The sequence below is a fragment of the Perissodus microlepis genome, chromosome 14 (assembly GCF_051167445.1).
Source record: "Perissodus microlepis isolate ML-2025 ecotype Zambia chromosome 14, ASM5116744v1, whole genome shotgun sequence".
NCBI lineage: Eukaryota > Metazoa > Chordata > Actinopteri > Cichliformes > Cichlidae > Perissodus > Perissodus microlepis.
In genome coordinates, this window is record NC_140474.1 from 22,571,935 (window position 1) to 22,592,893 (window position 20,959).

The 20,959-nt window shown below is 41.7% G+C and overlaps 1 protein-coding gene across 4 annotated transcripts in view; it reads left to right on the top strand.

Moving 5' to 3' along the window:
• The window catches only part of b3gat1a (beta-1,3-glucuronyltransferase 1 (glucuronosyltransferase P) a), a 99,409-nt gene that overhangs the window by 32,327 nt on the left and 46,123 nt on the right, over positions 1–20,959 (top strand). For all 4 annotated transcript variants that reach the window (XM_084951032.1, XM_084951031.1, XM_084951033.1 and 1 more), the window contains exon 2: positions 11,918–12,132. The gene's annotated coding sequence lies outside the window, so the exon portion shown is untranslated. The remainder of the gene's footprint in view (positions 1–11,917; positions 12,133–20,959) is intronic.

The following is a 20,959-nucleotide window of genomic DNA, read 5'->3' on the forward strand; positions in this document are numbered from 1 at the left end:
TCTACATTTCACTCGCGCTCGGTCTGAAGACATTTTACAGACACAGGTTTAAAAATCAAAACTAACAATGTCTCCCTTACGGCTGCAGCAAGCAAATTGTGAAGCAGAAGGATGCTTCAGAAAAACAAATACATCGTGTTAGGAGATGGGCTTTCCTTACCTGCTCATATGGGTTTCTGTTATGTGGAGCAGGCACAAAAATGTCAAAAAAAATACACCAGTTTTCCCCTCTGAGGTCAGATAATAGATTAAGCTTGAGACCTCCACGCCCCCAACTTCAATGTCAGTCACTCCCACTGAGCCCAGCTTTTCGGTAGTAAGGAATTCTAAGTCTCTTACACACATTGCTGCAGTACATGCTACCAATCATTTCATGAAGCCACTTTTTTTTCTTCCTCTTCTTCCTTTTTGCCTTAAGCAAGCGTTACACATGGTTGAGCATCTACAGGGAGCTGCGGTGAACCTGCCGTCTCAGTATGACTGGTTGGTTTCCAAATAGAGATAATTCCCACAACCACTGAAGACATAACTGCATATATTTGCATGAATAAAGCAAACCTATAGATCTGTATGTACTATATGTGCACATATTGTGTGTAATATGCAGCAATCCTCTCACACACTGAAGGTAAGACGCTTAGCAGAAAGGTAATTGGATTCTGTGAGATTATCAGAACGGGCATCTCTCCCACCATTAATCCGCACAGTGAAATATGCAGATGAGAGTTTTTTATCTTTGCTAACATCTACAGTTTGTAAACAGATTCTTTACCTCTGAATTACATCAAACAAGCTCTTAACCCTTTAAGACCTACCATAGAACCAATCCCGCCAGAGCTTACTTTATATTTTTATATGCTGTAGTGCCATTTTTGGGAGCATTTCAAGTTGCTATACATCAATACAACTGTTATAGCCCATATTTTAATAATATGTATGCATTAAGTCCATAGTAACTACATTAATTGCAAAAAAGTGCAATAGACTACAAAAAAATTGAAAATCGTTTTTGGTTTTTTTTACATATATTTCTACTTGGAGAAATTTAAGAGGCTTATCCCTCAAAACTTTAAATACAAAAAAGTTGCAAAAAATAGTTTACAACAACAGGAAATTTATTTTGAGTGTCTTCATAGTTTTATTTTTGAGATACACCAATTTTTATATACTGCAGGAAAAACGAAAAACAATCCTATGATGCAAATTTGCAAAGAAAACAGCATGTGCATCAAAATAAACTATTTCCAGCAGTGCACTTCGAGTTCTAAGCATCCCAGCAACTATTCAGAAAAGCATAAAGTCAAACATGACTTATAAAAACACCAGTATATGCTCTTAAGGCCTACAAGTAAAAAACTACATTTTCCGCGAAAATGACGTCACTTCCGGTTTCGGGCAGGAAATGGTGGACATGCCATCGTTCGGGCTGACGTCTGTTTCAATGTGGGAAGTGTTACAAACAGCTGATCAGATCGGCAAAGCGTGTTTCTGGAATATTATGTTTTTGTTCCTGCAAGGGCTTTTTATGCAATTTTTGCAAAGCTTTATGTGGAAGGAAACCGTGACTTAGGACAAGCTGATGGCATAAGATGTAAGTACAACTCCTCCGGTTTCATATGCAAAAAAAATTATTGCGCTAGCTTATGCAGTTGCAGTGCTACCGGGATTTAAAAATAGTTACGCAAAAAAGAGCGTGCCCGCTCCGACTGGCTTCAAAGGGTTAAAAAAAGTCAGTCAGCAATTACACCACAATTCCTCCGATGTCTGCAACGTGATCTGCCGTGTCAGCATATCCAACTCTTTGTTAGGACACTTGCAATTAGAAGAAGAACTTCTTAATGGTGAGAAATCCCATATTGCAAGCGAGATGGTCTCAGTGTCTTCGAGTCAACCAAACTGACAGCGTGACAGCAATTAAGTGAAAAGAACAGAGAAACTAATACAGAGCCATTCTCCCATGTAGGGTCCCCAGGAACCTGGCAGAGGGAAGGTGTTTTCATGACCAAGTAATGGGCTGTCTGATAGGTTTGATCTGTCTGAGCTTGTCTCTAATGGCACACAGTCCAGCGCATGATGAGAGTGAATCAAATTAATTCACAGGAATCTGCAATTGCAATAGGTTATGGGGTTTTTTTATGACTTGTTCAAAGATTATAGAGAGTTGGTTTGTTTTGAAATAACACAATGCGACTGACTGATGTTTGCCACAGATGTCTTTGAAAGACTTTCCATAAACAGAGCCTGAGGGGAACATAAAATGTGCTGGACTCTGCATTTTAAAAAGTTTCGGGGGTGAAACAGGCACAGGAGCCTCTCGCAGTCCTGTCGAATCAGCTCTCGGATAAATGAACTACCGTGACTCCCAATCTATCACTATAGATTGGGCCACATCCTTTCTGCAGAGTATGATGTTTGCTCTGCTGCCCGGTCAATGGATTGAAAATGCATCCTTCGCCAAGTGGCCACATCGCCGTATCAAATCGAGATGAAATGTCACTGTAGCTCAGAGCAGTGTCAACTCACGACACCCTCTGGAGTCACCAGCGATGTCTTCGCGTTGTTGTGACTGAACGGGAAGCATTGTGTTATAGGAATGCAGAGGTCAAAATTCCCTGATCAAATGTGAAGTGCTGCCTGAGAGAGAGGAGTGTAGCAGACAGCGCTCTGTCAGTCCTGCTGACGGCAGACGGGGTGGATGCCTCGTCATTCCTGTGTTCTGATCTGACCTGTCAGTAGAGATTCGTGCAGTGAAAATCTTCTCTTGCCAGAAGTGCCTCCTCCCCCTTCTGACTCAAAGCTTGACCCAAATTAATAAGATGGATGGTTATAAATTGTTCTAAAACGCTTGAACCTGCCCATTAATGAGTTTGTGATGCTGCTCAGCTCCCACTGTTTGTCAGATGATGCAGTGAAGGAACTAAACGTTTTTATTATGGCGGGCAGTCTCTCTGGTTAATATTATGTAGCGGTACCGATCCAGCCAGTGTTCATGTTCTCCTTAATGCATGCCCTCTTACTTAAGCTCCCAGTTCAATGTGTACCGAAGCTCTTCAATTTCCCCAAGCCCTTGCAATTATGCAGACAAAAGAGTATGAGCCATGTGATTGTGTTCTACTGCAGAAGGTATATTACCTTTTTAAGGTGTCAATGAGAGTTCCTGAGGGAGAATATAATTGCAGCTTGGGCAGGATTCAATTGTTAGAGCATGTAAGAGGGATTTTCCTGGTGTTTGCCTGACTGCACCAGTGGCCACATTTGACTTCAGACTGTCAGTGCAGTTGTGGAGTGAAATATGTAGGTAACCCGATACATCGTCAGAGGTCAGCGCTGCTGCAGAAGAATTCACAGGCCGAAGCAGACTCACTCTGCCCTGCCTTTTCATCTGGGACCATTATTGGGAAGAAATTTTGACTCGCTGCACACGCAAATTAAAATGTGAGTGTGCTTTTGTTACACTCTGATTCTGAAATCCAGCAACGAAAAAAAAACAAACAAAAAAACAAACAAAAACTGCATAAAGGCATTCAGTGGCATCTTCACTGTCATTCTCACCAGTTAGAATAACAGATGTCACCTCCAGCAGATTACGTCAGCTCTTGCTATTTTACCTCTACTGTGTGGTAAGCCAATAATTAAATGATGAAAACTCTTGTCTGAGGGAATAAGCACTTTTCTGAGCCAGTTTTTTCTGTAGCTCCTTCTCCTGTCAGGGAAAAACAGATTGCATTGTGTAATTTTATGATGATTCATTCTTTGGATCAAGTTGGTTAGCATGCAAATGTTTTATCAAAAGTCAGATCACAGATATACAGATTAAAGCTGAACCAATCAGTCATTCATTTATGGGCTTCCATTTTCTACAGGTGATTTTGGCTTATTTTTGTCATCTCTCATTCTTCTCGAGCCAAATAAAAGCGCTACAAGTCACCAACACCACATGCACGGGTGAGAAGTCCAGTTCAGTGGCTCATATTAGCTGAGGTTAAGCCTAGCAAACTGCTAGTAGCTACAGCTTCCTGTGCTGCCAGCCAGCTGTCACTGTAATAGGCCCATTACACCCGCCGTCATCGCCCTCGCAAATTGCATTGAACACCAAAAGTGACGTCACATCCACCGCCGCAAGCCACGCGTTCACTATGCGGTTTCTGTCGTGCACCTCTCAATCAGTCAAGTGACACAGCTGAAAGCAACAGTGTATGAGCTTGCTGGGTTTCACTGCCATGATTTTATACAGAGGGAGATGTTGCAACAGTTTGAAAAGATGAAACTTTCTTGAAAAAAACAACTCCAATTTCTCTCCTTCCCATTTTGATTTCTTCTGCTCCTCTTATGGATGTTTTGCCTGAGTACTGACGCCTATTGTTCAAGACAATACTGCAGTGAGTACTGGTATAAATGGTGGCAGCATCACTGTTCAGCACAATAATTGTCCCATAAGTGCACATGTCCATCATGTATAACTCTAAGCCCTGATTATTAAGCTAAAGATCATCCCTGTATATTTGTCATATAGTAAACCTGTTCATTTCTGCTCAGTAGTCTAGCATATTAACATGTCACTTTATTGGAATTGACCCACTTTCAGAGCCAAACCAAAGCAGCTTTAAAATTGCAGGTTTATTTGCACTTTTTAGCCCCCGCAAGTTGCTGCCCACATATTAACTCAACATAAAATATGTATTACATGTACATAACCTACCTGTTATGTATCAAAAGATTTACTAAGGATAGTTGGTTTCATTTTCAGTTTGTAAGATAAGTGTGCGTAGGGTATTTGATTGGTTTTTATGAGAAGCATCACTGTGATGCAACATCTTAACATTTGGCTCAAACCACTGAGATACCACCAAAGCTGTTAGCATGTTCCAGAGCTTTTGTGGATATGGGGCAAGTTATCTGAAAATTAAATATACATTAACTTAAAAACTCTAACAATGCTCTCTGAAGCGCTGAAGAGAGCAGAGGTGTTTTTTCCTTCACAGTAGTCACATGGAGTATGATACTGTGAAGGAACAAACTAAAGGAAAGAGAGTGATGAATATTTCAGGCGTCAGGCTTTTTGGCTTTCTGAAGTGACTGCGACAGCTATGATAAGAGAGCTCATAAACATTCAGCACGGGAGGGTGACTAAACTTAAAGCCATGGAGCATGTCATCGCCTTCAAAGTTTTCCAATGACCATTTACAATCTCACCTTTTTGTCAGTGCAATGCACGCAAGCAAAGATGATAGGCAAGGCTGCGGGGACACGCAATACAGTTACACAAGAGGGAAACTGAATCACTCCTTGACTGTTTCTTGAACCCTCACAGAAGTTGGAAATGACCCAGAAGGTTGAGTGACAAATGTGCAGATGAAAGCCATCTAGAGAAAGATAGAGCCGGCTTCACTTTTGGGAGTGAATGTGCTATTTACTGTAACGGTACTGCACATGTGAGCACATGGCATATAATTCCCTCCAAGGGTAAAAGTCTAAAGGGATGAAGTACACAGCAGATTTGAGACTGGGGTCAAACAAAACATATTTATTTATTTACTGTCACTGAAATAGCTCTCATCAGTATTTGAAACATTATATTAAGGTCAGTGCTGCTTTCGAACAGAGGCTTTTATCTATTTATACCACAGAGGCCAAGTGAGATTGTGGCTGTTACACCTGGCAGCACCTTAAGCCTGCTGGTTATTCCTGCACAGCTTCACGGCTCTGCCTCTGGCTGGACACTCTTCACAGGGATCAGTGTATTCCAGAAATGGTGTGTGTGTGTGTGTGTGTGTGTGTGTGTGTGTGTGTGTGTGTGTGTGTGTGTGTGTGGCAGAGGGGAAGCAAGGTGTAATATTACCAGGGGATTGCCTATAAATCCTTAACCTTCTACTGCCCTCTGGCTCTGAAGTCCTCTGTGGGTGGTGGTGGGTTTGGGGTCAGTGGGAACATAGTGTCAAGAGAACATTTAGGCTGGAAATTTAAAAAAAACTTTGGTGATTTTGTTTTCTTTCTGTTTAATAAATTTTAATACATTTTCTAAAGGCAGGTTAAGTGTTTTGGGACCTCACTACCGAATTTATCTCATATCCTGGCAAAGGCCCTGACAAAGTTGTCATTGACTTCAGCACTGAAAGTTCAGTGTTGCCTGCTTTTGTTGCAGCCATATATCTGGGCAGATTTAACACCTCTGGCTCTAAGCCAGGAAATGGAGGAGTTATGAATGGATGCAGTTATAACATTAGTGGTCAGAGGGCTGCAGTGAGGCCTGATACTTTCCAAGAAACAGCTGCTACAGGAATTATATGTCATTTCTTGGGTATATATATTATTACTATTTACAAAACTAGATAGACTGTATATAAAAGATGGACAAAAATTGATATGAAGCCTAAATGTCAGCAATTTTCCCACCACAAACTGGCCAGATGTAGACAAAAGGACAGAGTTTTCACTAAAGTTGGAAAGCTTTGTTATACGGTATAGTTGCTCTATCTGTGTTCTGAGCTGACACTGGAACCTGATCCCTAGACATATAAAATACTTGAATTTTGAACATCAAAACCAGAGCACAGACGTCTTGGATGTGCCAGTGCGGTTAGCCAAACAGGAAGCAATGCAAATATGTCAGCTAATTCATAAAAAAGGCTCATGATTGAGAGGTCCAAATCACAGGAATTACCTGTGTCCGCACCAACCTGCCAGTCTCAAAGCAGCCATAACAAGACCCTACATTTGAAGCCCCTGTTCACATATGGAGTGATCAGTTGCTTTCTTCACTCCTATTAATAGTCACTTAAAGTGCTCACCTTGAAGCTGAGAACACTTGTGGATTGAAATTCCATTGACAGCTCTGCTCGTCTCCTCCTGTTTATGCCCTTCAAGCCTTAACAAAGACAAGCTATGAAAAAGAAACAAACAAAACAAAACAAAAACACCAGATATAGCAATTTTAATTGGGTAGAGACCAAAGCACCATCTGTAACGACCTCTAATCATGTTGTGGTTGTGAAATCAGCCTCAAGTGGTTAGTCAAGGAATTGCATGGCTGTGTTTCATTATACTCTGTTGTTTTACTTTTTAAAAATACTTTTTATGTTTTAGCTGTGAAGCATCTGTTGCATAGTCTATTGGAATCAAGCCTTTCAAATGCATGCATTTTGAAGGATAAATTTAAATATAGTAATAATAATTCTGATAAAAGAGGAATATATTAAATAGTTTTTTTTTTAAAGGAGGAAGATTGAGAGAATTCCTTCTTGTGGATGTGCATATTAGCTTTTGAACAAGAGACTCCTTTAAAGCTCAGTCGCTGTTCTTTTGGTGTTTCAGTAGGTGTACTGGCCAGCAGGTTCCACACAGAGTCACCAGTCTTCTCTTAACACAGCACGAAGCACAAAGTCTGACCGTGATAAGGGTAAGACAACAGCGCGAGGCAAATAAATAGTTCTTTTGATTTAACCTGTGCCAAGCTTTTCTAACGCGCCATCAGTCCCAGCTGCCTTGTGTTGCCATGGCAACTGATGGTCAGGCTGAGCTCAGCACAGTACAGTTTTGGTCTTGAGAAAACCATAAACAGGAGAACAAACAAAGACTGCTCTCCAAAGCTGTGATGAGAAGAAAAAATAAAAACACACACACACACAGGGTTATGTTGATACCAGCCTGTGTACTGTCACAAGCATGCAAATTATCTCACTTGAGTGAAGCCTCTGCTACATCCATCATTCACAACTCGTGCTATTTCATTGTGTCAGTGCACACAGCGTGCAATTAAACTGTATACCTCGCAGAATGCACGCAGGGTGTCGGGAGATTATTGCTGTAAAATCTGCAAATAAATCACCTCCAAGATAATTACATCACATCTTTGCTATTGGGCCTGTGGCATTTCCCTTTTCTTTTTTTCTTTAATGTGTGTATAATGAAAGGCTTACATTAAATTCAGCGTGCATCTACCCGGTTGATAATCGGCTAAATGGGTAATTATGATTTAACTGGATGATTGCGAGTTCTGAGGGCTCGGGGGCGACCTGCACACTTGACGATTGTTCTTGTAAAAGGACATCCTGTGCTCTGTGGCTCGGCCTTCATTGAGCTGTCAGGAGCTGTGGGGGACGCAGCTCTGTCAGCATGCCTTCCCACCTCTGCCATCCATTGGATCGATCACGCCGCTGCCACCTCCTAGAGAAACCCAACCACCGCAGCTCCTCCAATTACTGCTGATGGGCCACATCTTTCTATCAGACTGGGTGTCAGAGCCATACGGCGCCTTTCAGAGACAGGGACAGAAAGAGGAGGGAAAGGATAGAATAGCGAGCTTGAAGTGGAAAGAAGAGGAAGAGAGAGGAAGAAGGGACGTGGTGACAGGCGTGCACAGCTGGTGAAACTGTCCATGTTAGACTTTGCCAAGACGGATGTTAAACTTAGACCCGCGTGTGCATTATTAATATTGACTACGTACACGAGAATAAAGAAGCATTTACTCACTAACTGACACGTCTGAATTAATCATAGAGGCACACTCAAAAGGCACGATCAATTCTCTTTCATGATAAACCTGGCAGCTTCCTCTTAAATGACAGACATCGTCAAGAATTTTTTTTTTAAAGAGCCAACAGCTCAGTCATTATCTCAGGCATGACCTGACATGCCATCAAAAATTCATTAGAGGACCTAATGTTGTTTTTATTTAGCTTTTTTGTTTTTTCATCATTATTGATGTCTTTAGAATCCAGTATTTCTATCAAAAAATGTGTACTAGTGATGAACAAGGGTGATTGTTGGATTGGTTGGTAGAGTTTCTGCAGTGGAGTCCAGCAAAGGCCCCACCCTCTGTTGACGCAGAGATATAAAACAGTTTCCATAGTGAATCTTGCTGAAAATAAGCATCCACTTCTGCTTTCCCATAGCGTACTGATTGCCTTTTTAGCCTTGGGCAAGTAAATCTTTGTGGATACAATATATTGTTGGGGGTCTATATACTTTAAGTGTGCATGTATGTGTGTGTGCTACATGATGTGGTACTCACATGGCTCCCGGTGGGTCTTTCAGGTTGAGACTGAACTGGGAAGAATTGAACCTGCAGGGCTGTTGAAGCTTCTCTTTCAGACTCCGGGCTTAGAAAATGGTGCAGCAGTGAGTGTACATACAGAAACACGAATCCCAAACACAATCAAGGGAGGAATATCTGCAGGTGCACTTTTGTTTTTACGTTAATTGCTTCTTTGTCTGCAAGTCAGGCTTTGTTCGTGTAAGACAACTTCTGGGTTATGAATTATCGCTCCTTAATGATCGCGCGTGCAAAAAATAGCATGTGTGAAAGCAAGTGCACCCCTGCCTGTGTTCTGATGGGCTACATTAGTATGTTTGAAGTCAATCAATACCAACGCTAGCCTGTCTCTGATTCCTCTCCTTGCTCCGAGAATCCAATCCTACATTTTCAGGTTTTTGGCTCTTCATCCGTCACTGTCAGATGCACAGATTGACGTGGTCACAGCGGTCATTTCGCATTAGAGCCCTCTGCGCAGTGGTGAGATTGTCTGAAAAGTGTGTCTCCCTCAATGTGTGTGTGTGTGTGTGACAGAGAGACAGAGAGAGAGGGTGTGTTTTTAAGTGTTTGCTGTCTGGTCATGGAGCAGAACATGACAGAACAGTGTTAGAGGCAGCTGCTGGAGTATGGAGTTGGTGCTTGAATGAGTTTTCAAGTAATTTGGACATTTTAATACCACATCAAATGCATCACTCTGTTGTTTTAAGACTTGTAGTTGTAGTTAGATGCTGTACTTAAAAATGGCAGTAGTCCTTTATCACTGTTTCCCTTTTTATTTTTTAACTGTTCGAAGAGTCGATGCAGGACTGCTTCTAGCTGTGATGAGCACAAAGACATTATGCTGCCATGTAGATGTGGAGTTGTGGTTCAAGAAGTCATTGTCTTGGTCAGTGGAGGCCTGGTAAACAGTGCTGCCAGCCAATCACAGATGTAGCTCAACAATTCCGCATGTGGAAATGTAGAGATGTTGGAGGGTAAATAATAAAATGCAACAATCTCCGGCAAACATCTAAAGCACTCCAACGTCAGCATCAGTGCCATTATTTGTGATGTGTTTTACCTTGAACCCCTGATGACCTACAGCACAGCTTGAGATTCTTCCTTTGGTCACCCAACTGCATAACCTGAACATTATTGCTGTTTGTGTCTACTGGGTAACGAGGTCCCTTTGAATACTTTTTAAAAAATATTTTTCCTTTAGTTTTCCAGGTTCACTGGCCCTGACAGCTGTCTGTTCACATCACATTATTATTTTTTTTGGTGTGTGTGTTTTTTAATTTCCCATGCTATTTTAATCATATATCTCTAAAACATTTTTTTTAGAAGTCCGATATTGCTGTGGCTCTGGGAATATGACACTTCACAACCAACTCAATGAAAATAAAGTAGCATTGGTAGCACAATGATATATTGTTCCCTGTTGTGCAAGAGGAGCAGGTTTGCAGTCTTTCATCTCTGTCATGTCAAAGCACAATACAACATTGTGTGATGGAGACAGAGGGCGCGTGTTTGTGAGTGATGTTGTAGGTACCAGGAGAATACATATGAATTTACCTTAGGGTTCTTTTTGCTTTGCCGATAGATGGATAGTTTGAATGTGGAAAAAATAAAAATAGTATAGTCTACAATAAATAAACAACAAAGTCAGAGTAAAAGGTCCTCATACTGTGAGATAAAAAATATACACGTACAACAGCGATATAAAAAAACAGAATGAATAAAAAAAAATGAAGACTGAAATTGCATAAGAGAGTAGTGGAAATTGCATTAATAAATAATATAAACACTATAAATCTAAGAAAACGTGACAAGAAGGTATAATACAGAAATACTGAAGTAGTGTAATGTGCAGGTCATCCTCAATGTGGGGGATATTCATCTCTGACGTCTTTCAGGCTGTCTTTGTACTAGCTGATTCTTCCACCTCAATTACAGTAGCTTCATGGCTTCCTTTTTAGTTGTTCCCATTTTATGCTGCCGAGCGTGCTTCACATTCTTGTGCTCGGGATGAGTCCAACAGAAGGGGCATTTCCCGTGTTTTTGAGATAATTGCATGCTCCCCTTATAAACAGCCCCTGTTGAATTTAAATTAAGCCAATAACAAGCCTGCAGCATAGCATGCCCTCTGGATTGCACCCTGTCAATAGGCTGTTAACGTGTCCGACCCTTGTCTTATTTTGCCTCGTGTGGCATCAGCTGTTCCCCTTGTACATCCGCAGCGGCTGCCCACAGGCGTGTACAACCAACACAGTGGCAGATGAGGACGCCAGAGGAAGTCTCATCAATAATGGAGAGCGGTAGAGGACGAGGAGGGGAGGAGGCATGTAGAGGAATTGTGGTAGAGTGAGTGAGAAGTGCAGCTGGTGTGTTTCTTTCATTTCTTCCAAATGGACATTTTGAAATGATGCTCCCCAGAGGCCACGCATAAGAGGAAGGCAGCTATTAATAGCTGATGGGTTGAACAAGTTGTTAAAGTGCTTTTTTGTGATTCATTTTTTCCCCAGGGAGCAAAACAAAATAAAATAATAATTTTTCTTGGAGGCCATGCAGGTGCCTGACTTACAGCTTGACCAAAACACAGACTAGCAGATTGCGCTCCATGAGACACACCCCTTGAGTTAAAAAACTATTTCTTGTCTGTCAAGCAGCATGCAGCTTAAGCTGGGAACAGACACACACACACAATGATTATCTTCCCTGACAGCTGTCCAGATGCAAACAGAAAATCTGTCACACGGCCACCGAGAATGACCGCGTGGCTCTCGTAGTGTGGCAGCTCCTCCGCCCAGCAACCATCCTGCTCGTTCCCTTCCCTCAATGCCCCTCATTGTATTAGCAAGAGGAGGACCATTCTTACTCACATCTCTCGTGCTCTTGTTTCCCCAGGGGCCAGCCCAGAGGAAGTGGAACTGTTGCAGGAGTTCGGATGTCACCCCCGTGTCACGGCTTCCACTCAGCTTGACCAGCTACACCCACACACAAACATATCTCTGCTCCCCGAAGGACGCCAATTAACGGCAGGCCTGAGACAAAGAGCAAGGAAGAAGGGAATACGCTCTAGGAGGCGCCTGTACCTGCAGTGGAAGGGGACAGCACTGCTTGTGAGTATCGCATTGTTCTCGTGGTGCTCGGGTGAACACATTTTCGCACAACTGATCATGTGATGCTACCTATTTCATATGTTTTTCATAGCAAAACAGAAAGAAATTGAGTTCATAAACATAATGAACAATATGAGATAGATAAGATATTGACTTTCTTGTTAGGTGCAATGCAAATGTAGCTAGAAGTGTTTTTCCAATATATCACAATAGATTTTATCTGTGTGTATCTCTTAGAAACAGCTGGGCTAAACCTGGCAATCTTGCTTTGTTCTCTTTTTTTCCTGTTACTTACACAGCAGCTTTATTTATCTATTTTTCTACAGGAGAGCTAAATTTAACACTCAAAGGATGTGGTTAAATCTTTCTTACTCTCAGCCTCACTCTATCACGGCTGTCTTTCTTCTTTATGTCTTGTTTCCTGTCCAATAGAAGTTACATTTCCCAGAAAATCCAGCCGAGGAATTAGGTAGACGACAGGGGCAAAATGATCTGGCAGATCCACTTACCTGCTCTGTCTATGATCCCCCTGGCCTCTGATATTATTAGAGGTTGATATATATGTAGAGAACAGCAGCGGGAGAAGGCTGGGTAGGGGAGTAAGATGGGGAAGGCAAGGTGCGAGAGCTCAAAGACCCAGGGCTGCTGATGACAAAGCCGAGGCAATAATCTAAAGGTGTAAAAGCTGCAAATGATTAGACGGTGAGGGGAGAACAACAACTGGAAAAGATTTCAATGTTAAATCACTCGCAGACTCAGATTTCTCCTCCTTACAGCTCTCAAAGAAAATATAGATATAAATATAGATATGATGGCTCTAAGCTTTTTACTGTCATAAAACATGAACAAAATAAAACATGTTAGCACTAGGATATCACGGATGTGCATGTAATGCACACGCAGGTCAACCAAGTCCATTTCACACTTTGCCTCTCTAAAGCGTGAAATGGACACAAAGTTGTAGTACCAGCAGGGGGAGACAATATGTTTGAAGCCAAGAAATCGGTAGTGAACAAGGAAGGTATGAAGTACATTCCAGTCCCTCTATGGCACAGGTGTCGAACTCCAGGCCTCGACAGCCAGTGTCCTGGAGGTTTTAGATGTGTCCTTGATCCAACACAGCTGATTTAAATGGCTAAATGACCTCCTCAACATGTCTTGAAGTTCTCCAGAGGCCTGCTAATGAACTAATCATTTGATTCAGGTGTGTTGACCCAGGGTGAGATCTAAAACCTGCAGGACACCGGGCCTCAAGGCCTGGAGTTCAACACCCCTGCTCTATGGCTATGGCTAGGTGGCTAATATTTACATGTAAATGTGTTCAAAATGTCTCTTTAAACACTTTTTTGTAATTATTTTCAAGTTAGCTTGAAATAAAATATCGCAAGTTACTACATCGCCGTACTACTGCATATATGTAACCCACTGCTACCGCTTTGCAGTATAACTGGGTTGGATATATAGGTCTTAGATAAATTATGGACCATTAACTAAGATCAAAACACCAACTAATTAAACATGCCTGATATTTAGGGTTTAAGGGTTTAATTCATAAAGCGAAATCCGGTAGAAACAAAAATTCACTGAAAAAAGTGGTTTAATAGAAATTCATGCTTTTGTAAAAAGGTAGACTATAAATACAGCTCTTAGATGTCCTTTTACTACAAGCAGCTATTTTCTTAGTGTGCTACTAGGTTTTTGTTTGGACAGTCGAGGTTAACAGGCCTACCATTACTTTTGATTTGGCAAAGACACAAGTTTGACATATTTTTTGTTAATTTCGAGAGCACAAACCATCAAGGCTGTTCACGCTCTAGGTGTTATTTACTTTCACTGATGTAGTATTTGTTTTTTCTGTACAGTCATTTGGCTTCCTTTATCCTTTTTTAATGTACTTTAAGGTGTACCTTGGATGATGTAAGCCAAATTTTAATTGATTGCTAACATGACCCCACTCTACACCCCTACAAAGTTTTATCAGTATTCATTCAAAGCTATGGTGATTACAGTCACACAAAACATAACCTCCTTCGGGAAGGTGACAACAACAGATTAGTGCTGGATGGTCTTCCACAAACTTCTGCAGAGACATTCTTAGTTTAGATCACTGCTGACTTTCGTGAACTCTTCACTAGGGATGGGTATCGTTTAGGTTTTATCCGATACCGGTGCCAAACCGGTACTTTTGAAACGGTGCCGGTGCTTAAACGGTGCTCAAACCGGTGCTTAAAGAATAGAGAACACAAAATTGGTCCAAAAACCTCTCATGTTCAGCTGTTTTTTTTGTAAAAAGATAACAATGTTAGCCTTTTCTGCAGCTAGAGGGCATATATGGTATCACTTTTGGCTGGCAGCAGTGCTTAAACAATGGAAAAAACACAAACTTTGTCCAAAAACCTCTCATGTTTAGCTGTTTTCCACTTTTTCTTTGGTCATTTTAGCCTTTTTGGCCAGGGTGAAGGGAGTATCTGCCATCAAACAAGAAGACAGCCTCATGTAACTACGACGGTGTTTGCTAGTTCACCTTACATGCATTAATTCAATAACGTGGTTAGCCTACTCAACATAAATTACACACGAACAACATTAAGCTACTCACGCAGAGAAGAACGGCTGCTGCTGCCATCATCATCCATCATCATTTCTGCTACACTGGCAGGGCTAGGGGCCAGGACTCTCCTCTTCGTGTTTTTGGGGGATGTTGCTAACTCCGGGTCCGATAACAGGCACCACACCCGCAGTAGATGTGCTCGGTGTGAGGTCTCGCAGCAAGCTATCAAATACGGCGCATTTCTCAGCTTTAAAAAAAAACGCTATGCGTCGCCAGGTGTTTCATCAGATTTGAGGTGTTACCTCCTTTGACAGTATCACAGTATCAGCTTAAAGCACTTGTTGCAGGCTGCTGAGTTTGCATATTTTGCTGTGAAGTACAGCCAGACTTTGACCGCTTCTCCTTGGGCATTTTTAATCTGTAGCTCTGCTCTAAAAGAACGTACGTACCTGGCCCCGCCTACTATCCTCGGAAACGTAAAATGATTGGCTAGAATCTAAAGTGTATCACAGCTCAGGAAAAAAAGCACCGAAACAAAGCACCGAAATGTGCGCTGCTTTTCGGTCTGCTTACTACCGTTTATGTCAGAACCGGTGCCATCATGGCACCGGATACCGGTACCCATCCCTACTCTTCACTTTTCATAATCGGAAATTCTTCAACAATTATTGACTGTATTCTCATGAGGTTCCCCTCAGAAACCTTTATAAATAAATTCGTGAAACTTATTTGATTCATAAGCTGCGCGATACCTTGACTTGACCCTGCAGCTCACCATGATTAGGCATCTCCTGTTTGCATTTGTGGATGCTCCAAGGCCTGTCAGGACAAGATCTTGCTGCTCCTTTTTTGTGACTAAAGGGGAAAAATTTGTGCTCACCTTATCTGGAAGAGATTAGGCTAGTGAAAAAAATCATAAACTCGTCCTAATACGCTCCGTAAATGTGTGTAGTCCCCTCTGTTTTCATCTGCACCAATTTGCAGTGAATCACCCTGCATATCACAACTGGGTCTACTAAGTGGTAATACCACATGAGTGAAAACCTCTCAGGATTTCTCCAACACAATTTAACACATAAAAAGACTGCATTATATTACAAAATCATTGCATTTATTCAGCAACAGGGTTGTGTAAGCACACTGACTTCAGCATTTAGCCACAGAATCCACACAGGATCTCCTCTGCACACTGTCCACAACCATTAATTAGCGGATATCTGCGCAAGTACATGGAGATCATGGATGCAGATAAATGCCAAATGTGCCTGCTCTTGAGTATAAAGCCAAATGTGATATTCTTCTGTCTTAAATGTAAATGTTTTGGCAGAAAAGAAAATGACTGACTTCAGGGTAACAGACCAAAAAGCCAAACAACAAACAAGGAGCTGTGTCAAATGCACATACAGGTCCATGCATCAGCTGTAATGATGTAATTGCAGAGGTCTGTAAGTGCACTTACATATCTGCACGGTCTGTGCCGAGACTGATCATCAAAAAGCATTTAGCAGACTCTAAGAGCAAGGCCTTACAATATTCAACACAACAACCTTGCACTATGCACTACATGTTTAAACGACAGGAGTTAACTTTCTTGGACTTTTTAAAGAATACTGCCACTGTCGGTGTCCTTAAAGGCAAACTGCCTCCTCTAACATGTAAAAAAAAAAAAAAGGTGGCACAACACTATAACACTTCATGATCATAGCTTTATTTACAGTCTCTCCACCAAGCTTAGAGCAAATAGCTTATGTTGTGTAATAATTTAGATAGCACTCCAAACCCCTTTAATTAGCGCCGACTAATCAACATAGCAGCTTCTCATCATAGATTTATGGACAGCCATGATTGCTGCCAGGGTGAAATTAACTCTTTCCATCTGCAGGGAACTGCTGAAAGATGCTTGGCTCAAACACACTCCTCCTTCTCACACACAGACATGAGCTTAAGCAGGCAAACACGCACACATAAACATACACATGCATATATGCAGATGAGACTTGTCTCTTCCTTCTGGCTGTCTCTGTAGAGCTGTCACACATGCTGCGTTGCGTCTTGGAGCACCAGGAGGCCGGGGTTGACTTGAATTAAACTGAGAGGATGTCCTTTCCAGATCTGCAGACGGCCACACAGAAACACCCCAGTGCAACCCCCCCACCCCCAGCTCCTCATCCACCCACAAGAAAAAGACAGTCAGAAAAAGACAGAAGAAGAAAGAGCATAAGGGAGATAAATGAAAGAAAGGAGGGGAAAGAAGTGAGGCTAGAGACGGGGTGGAGAAGAGGAGAGAGTTAATAAATAAGAGGCAGGGAGAAATTGCCTGTGAGAGAAAGGGTTGGGAGATGAGGTGGAGTTGGAGGAGGACAGGAGAGTAAGAAGAAGGGAAGGAAGATGAAATTATGTGCATGTGTGTGTTCATGATAGAGTTTGGCAGAGAAAGAAGAGAGGAGTTGAGACAGTAAGCCTGGAGAAGCTCATGCCACCGGGGGGCATATTGAATATACAGAAGCTCCTTCTCCTTTGCCTGGTTAGTAATAAAAAAAATACACACACCAGTGGTTTATAAAAATAGCTACAACATAAAGCATGCTTTTCAGGCAATATGTCATCAAAGCAACAGCCAGCCAGTATATTTTCAGACATGGCAGTCTACTAGTATTTAAAGAAAGAAACATTAGTCAGGCAACTAAGAAGTTTCCATCTTTTTTCAAACGTGGGATTTTGATACTGTCCCTGTCACAACACTGCTGTGGTTTTCAGCTCAAGACAAGACATTTTATGACCGCACCATTAACTATTGTAACAGATTCACTGGGCAGATGATCCGAATGCTGGACATGGGCGGCAGAGATAAAATCCAAAATCGAAATCTGTAATCGACTATCTTGAGGTCACACAGGCGCTCAGGCAGAGTCTGAGTCTGAACAATGATCCATAAACAAATGCAAATCAGAAACAAAAGAAAACATGGAAAATATAGCTCTGAAAGCGACAGGAAAGCTTGGCTGTGAAGAATGACAAGACAATCTGGAGAGAGTGATTCATAACTACTGGCAGGTGGCGTTTAAAAAAAGCAGGGAAACAAAACCAAGATTAGAAGTAAAACTACTGAAACTCAAGTGAGTGATTTCAAATTAAATCAGGAAGTAACTAAACAGAAACCCAAAATAATGACAACAGTAAATAACTGCGATGCACATTTTGCTTTTATACGATGAATAAATGACTCAATCAGCGACTCAGTCAACTCTGAAAGTAAACATTAATTCATAAAGATGAACTCCAGTAGTCTGTGAAACACAAGCAGGGGTGAAATAGCATTACACAAAACTGAATTAAGTCTATAAAAAGATTATTTTACATTTTTCTTTTTTGTCTGTGTTTCATTTCTAAACAAGGTTGATGTTAGAAGCAGGGAAAATGGGCAAGCGTAAGGATTTGAGTGAGTTTGATGACAAGGGCCAAGTCGTGGTGGCTGGGTCAGAGCATTAGGATGCACTGTGGGAAGAAGGCAAGCCTAGAGGCAGTGTGATGCTTTGGACAACGTTCTGTTGGGAAAGCTTGGGTCCTGCCATCCAGTATTCTGTGATGCCTGAGGCCTCTTTCAGCAGGATAATGCACTCTGCCATAAAGCAAAAATTATTCAGGAATGGTTTGACGAGCACAACAATGAGTTTGAGGTGTTGATTTGGCCCCCAAATAACCCCAGATCTCAATCCAATCGAGCATTTCTGAGATGTGGTGGACAAACAATTCCAATCCATTGAGGCCCGACATCAAAACTTGCTAACATCTTGGTGCCAGATACCACAGCACACCTTCAGAAGTCTAGTGGAGTCTATGTCTCTATGGGTCAGGGCTGTTCTTGCAGCAAAAGGCGGAGCAACACAATGTTAGGCAGGTGGTCATAATGTTGTGCCTGATTGGTGTATGATGTAAGGCTGATGATGCTTTATGTTGCTGCTCCACTGGACTCCTGTGCTATACAATTACAGCTTAAGCACATAGCTGTTCATGTGTTTATGGAGCCTGTCAGACAGTGTAATAGTGGAGTATAGGGACTCGGGTAATGAACACTTCAGTCATCAATCACAGGTAACACCATGCGCAAAACACGTGCCTTAATGTGCCTCGGTCTTTAGTCTGAATGCTGAAGCTGTGATAATCTCCTGCATTGAGGTAGACAATGCAGCAGTGTCTGTGTATCCTGGCCCCAAGCTGCACAACATATTTACAATAGGCAATCTTTTTGTGTATCCCACCTCCAAACATTGTTATTAACAGTAAGTGCTTTTGCTATTCTGTTCTAGCATACTGCGTCTCTCCTGTGCCCTGGATGATGAACACATTAGAGACCGAATTTGTGTGTGTGTGTGTGTGTGTGTGTGTGTTGAGCAAGAAATTGGAACATAAATTATTAAGTGAGAATGCACCTTTAAAATATAGAAAAGAAAAAAAAGCACCCACTGTATTTTCTACTTGTGCCTGCAAAGTAGGCGATCCTTGAATTTCCTGCCTAAGATGATGCAGGATGAGCTTGTTACCCTTAATACAGCAAAGGCTTTGCTCATCATTGTTGCTCTAAATCTACTGTAAGCCTTTCGCAGCATTTCTTCTGCCCTTTGTGGCACAAGCTTTGTTCTGTAATGACACTAAGCAGAAATTCGGCGGTCTGCGTTTTCTCTCATTTCAATTTAGGGCATTAGCTGCTGAATCATTCTCAGATTGATGATGCAGTTCCAGCCATGACACACTATCATTGTACGTGATTACTTACACGCAAGGGAAATGGCACTTCAAAGATAATAACACATATTTGGTGGTTTTCGGAAGCCCTTAAATGCATCAATATTGACTTGGATTCCCCACCCTGTTCTGCAATTACATTTGTGCCCCTGGCATTTTTTTGTAGAGCTAATTCTTACAAACCAAGCAAGCATACAAATGACTGACCTAAAAAAATGTGTTGAAAAAGCATCTCCTATGAAAATGCTTTGTGAATGAGTTATTGTTTAGTCATTTCTACATGGTTTTCAGACCTTCTGAGAGACCTTCTGCACCACCTACTAACTGCTGGCTGGTTTTACGACACGCAAGCAGAAAATATGCGCAAAAATATTCAAATGTGATCTTTTCCGAAATGCTAAAAGGCCTGTGTGCAACAGTAGCTTGCAGCAGTTCTTAATGGGGATGCAAAATGTAACGCACATGTATACAGAGCAGATTCTTCAGACGTGTATGATATCGTGTTGTAAGGTTAAAAGGAGTGAAATGTTGTGCTATGATGCAACCGCTTGCAATTTCATTGTTGTGATGAGAAATGTCTCCTATTGTTACCCTCTTAAACACTGAATTATTCAGTGCACACCAACCTAGTTTTCTGCGTAAACCAGTCGAATAAGAGATAAGATAGCATTATTGTAACAAATACACAATTCGTGCTGACAGGATGCCAAATCGTGATTAAAAACACATGTTTTCTGCACAGAAAAACAGGTCTAAATGGATGCAGCAGATCAATGAAAATTCAGCATTTGGATAACTCCATTCCACCTTGATCAACATGACCCAAATAACAGCAGTCTCCTCGGCATGTTGGGATATATCCAGAAAGCCAGCTGAATGTAGCGCTGTATGGTACCTGCACACAGTGAGCTCCTGCAAGATTAGATAACTAGAACTGCTTCAAGACTCAGCGAGGTCTTGGGGAATTGTGAAAGTTGGTATTGAGCTGTGTGATGAAACCCACACACGTATAGACAACATGAGGCCATCTGCGGCAGGCACAAATACAAATGTATCGACTTGTGCACTTGGACAAACCTGGAGATCATGAAGGCTTTTAAAGAACTTAAATCACCCCCAAAGCCCATCAGACCACATCAGTGTGTGGTCTGTTATTAGGCAGTCAGTGGCCAGCCCAGCTACCACAACTTAATACAGCAACAGCCTCAGGTGGGAGGCAAAAAAGGAATACAGCAACATCGTCTCGCTCTGCAGCTTTACAGCCCAAAACAACCCTTCCAAAAGAGCCTTTTTGTTCAGTTTTCAAGCTTAACATATGGACACTGTGTGTGTTATTTTCAAATGGGCAGCCAATTGCATTCGGAAATAGATTTTTCGAAGTTAAAGTAAAACAGGGGCTGTCAGCAACCTGGTGGAAATCTGCAGACTAAACAACATTATTATTAGTTGTCTTGCCTTAACTGTTGCAGTCCTGACGGTTGAGTTAGCCAAGAGTACTGAACACTGCCACATTAAGAGGACACGGTGTCTTTC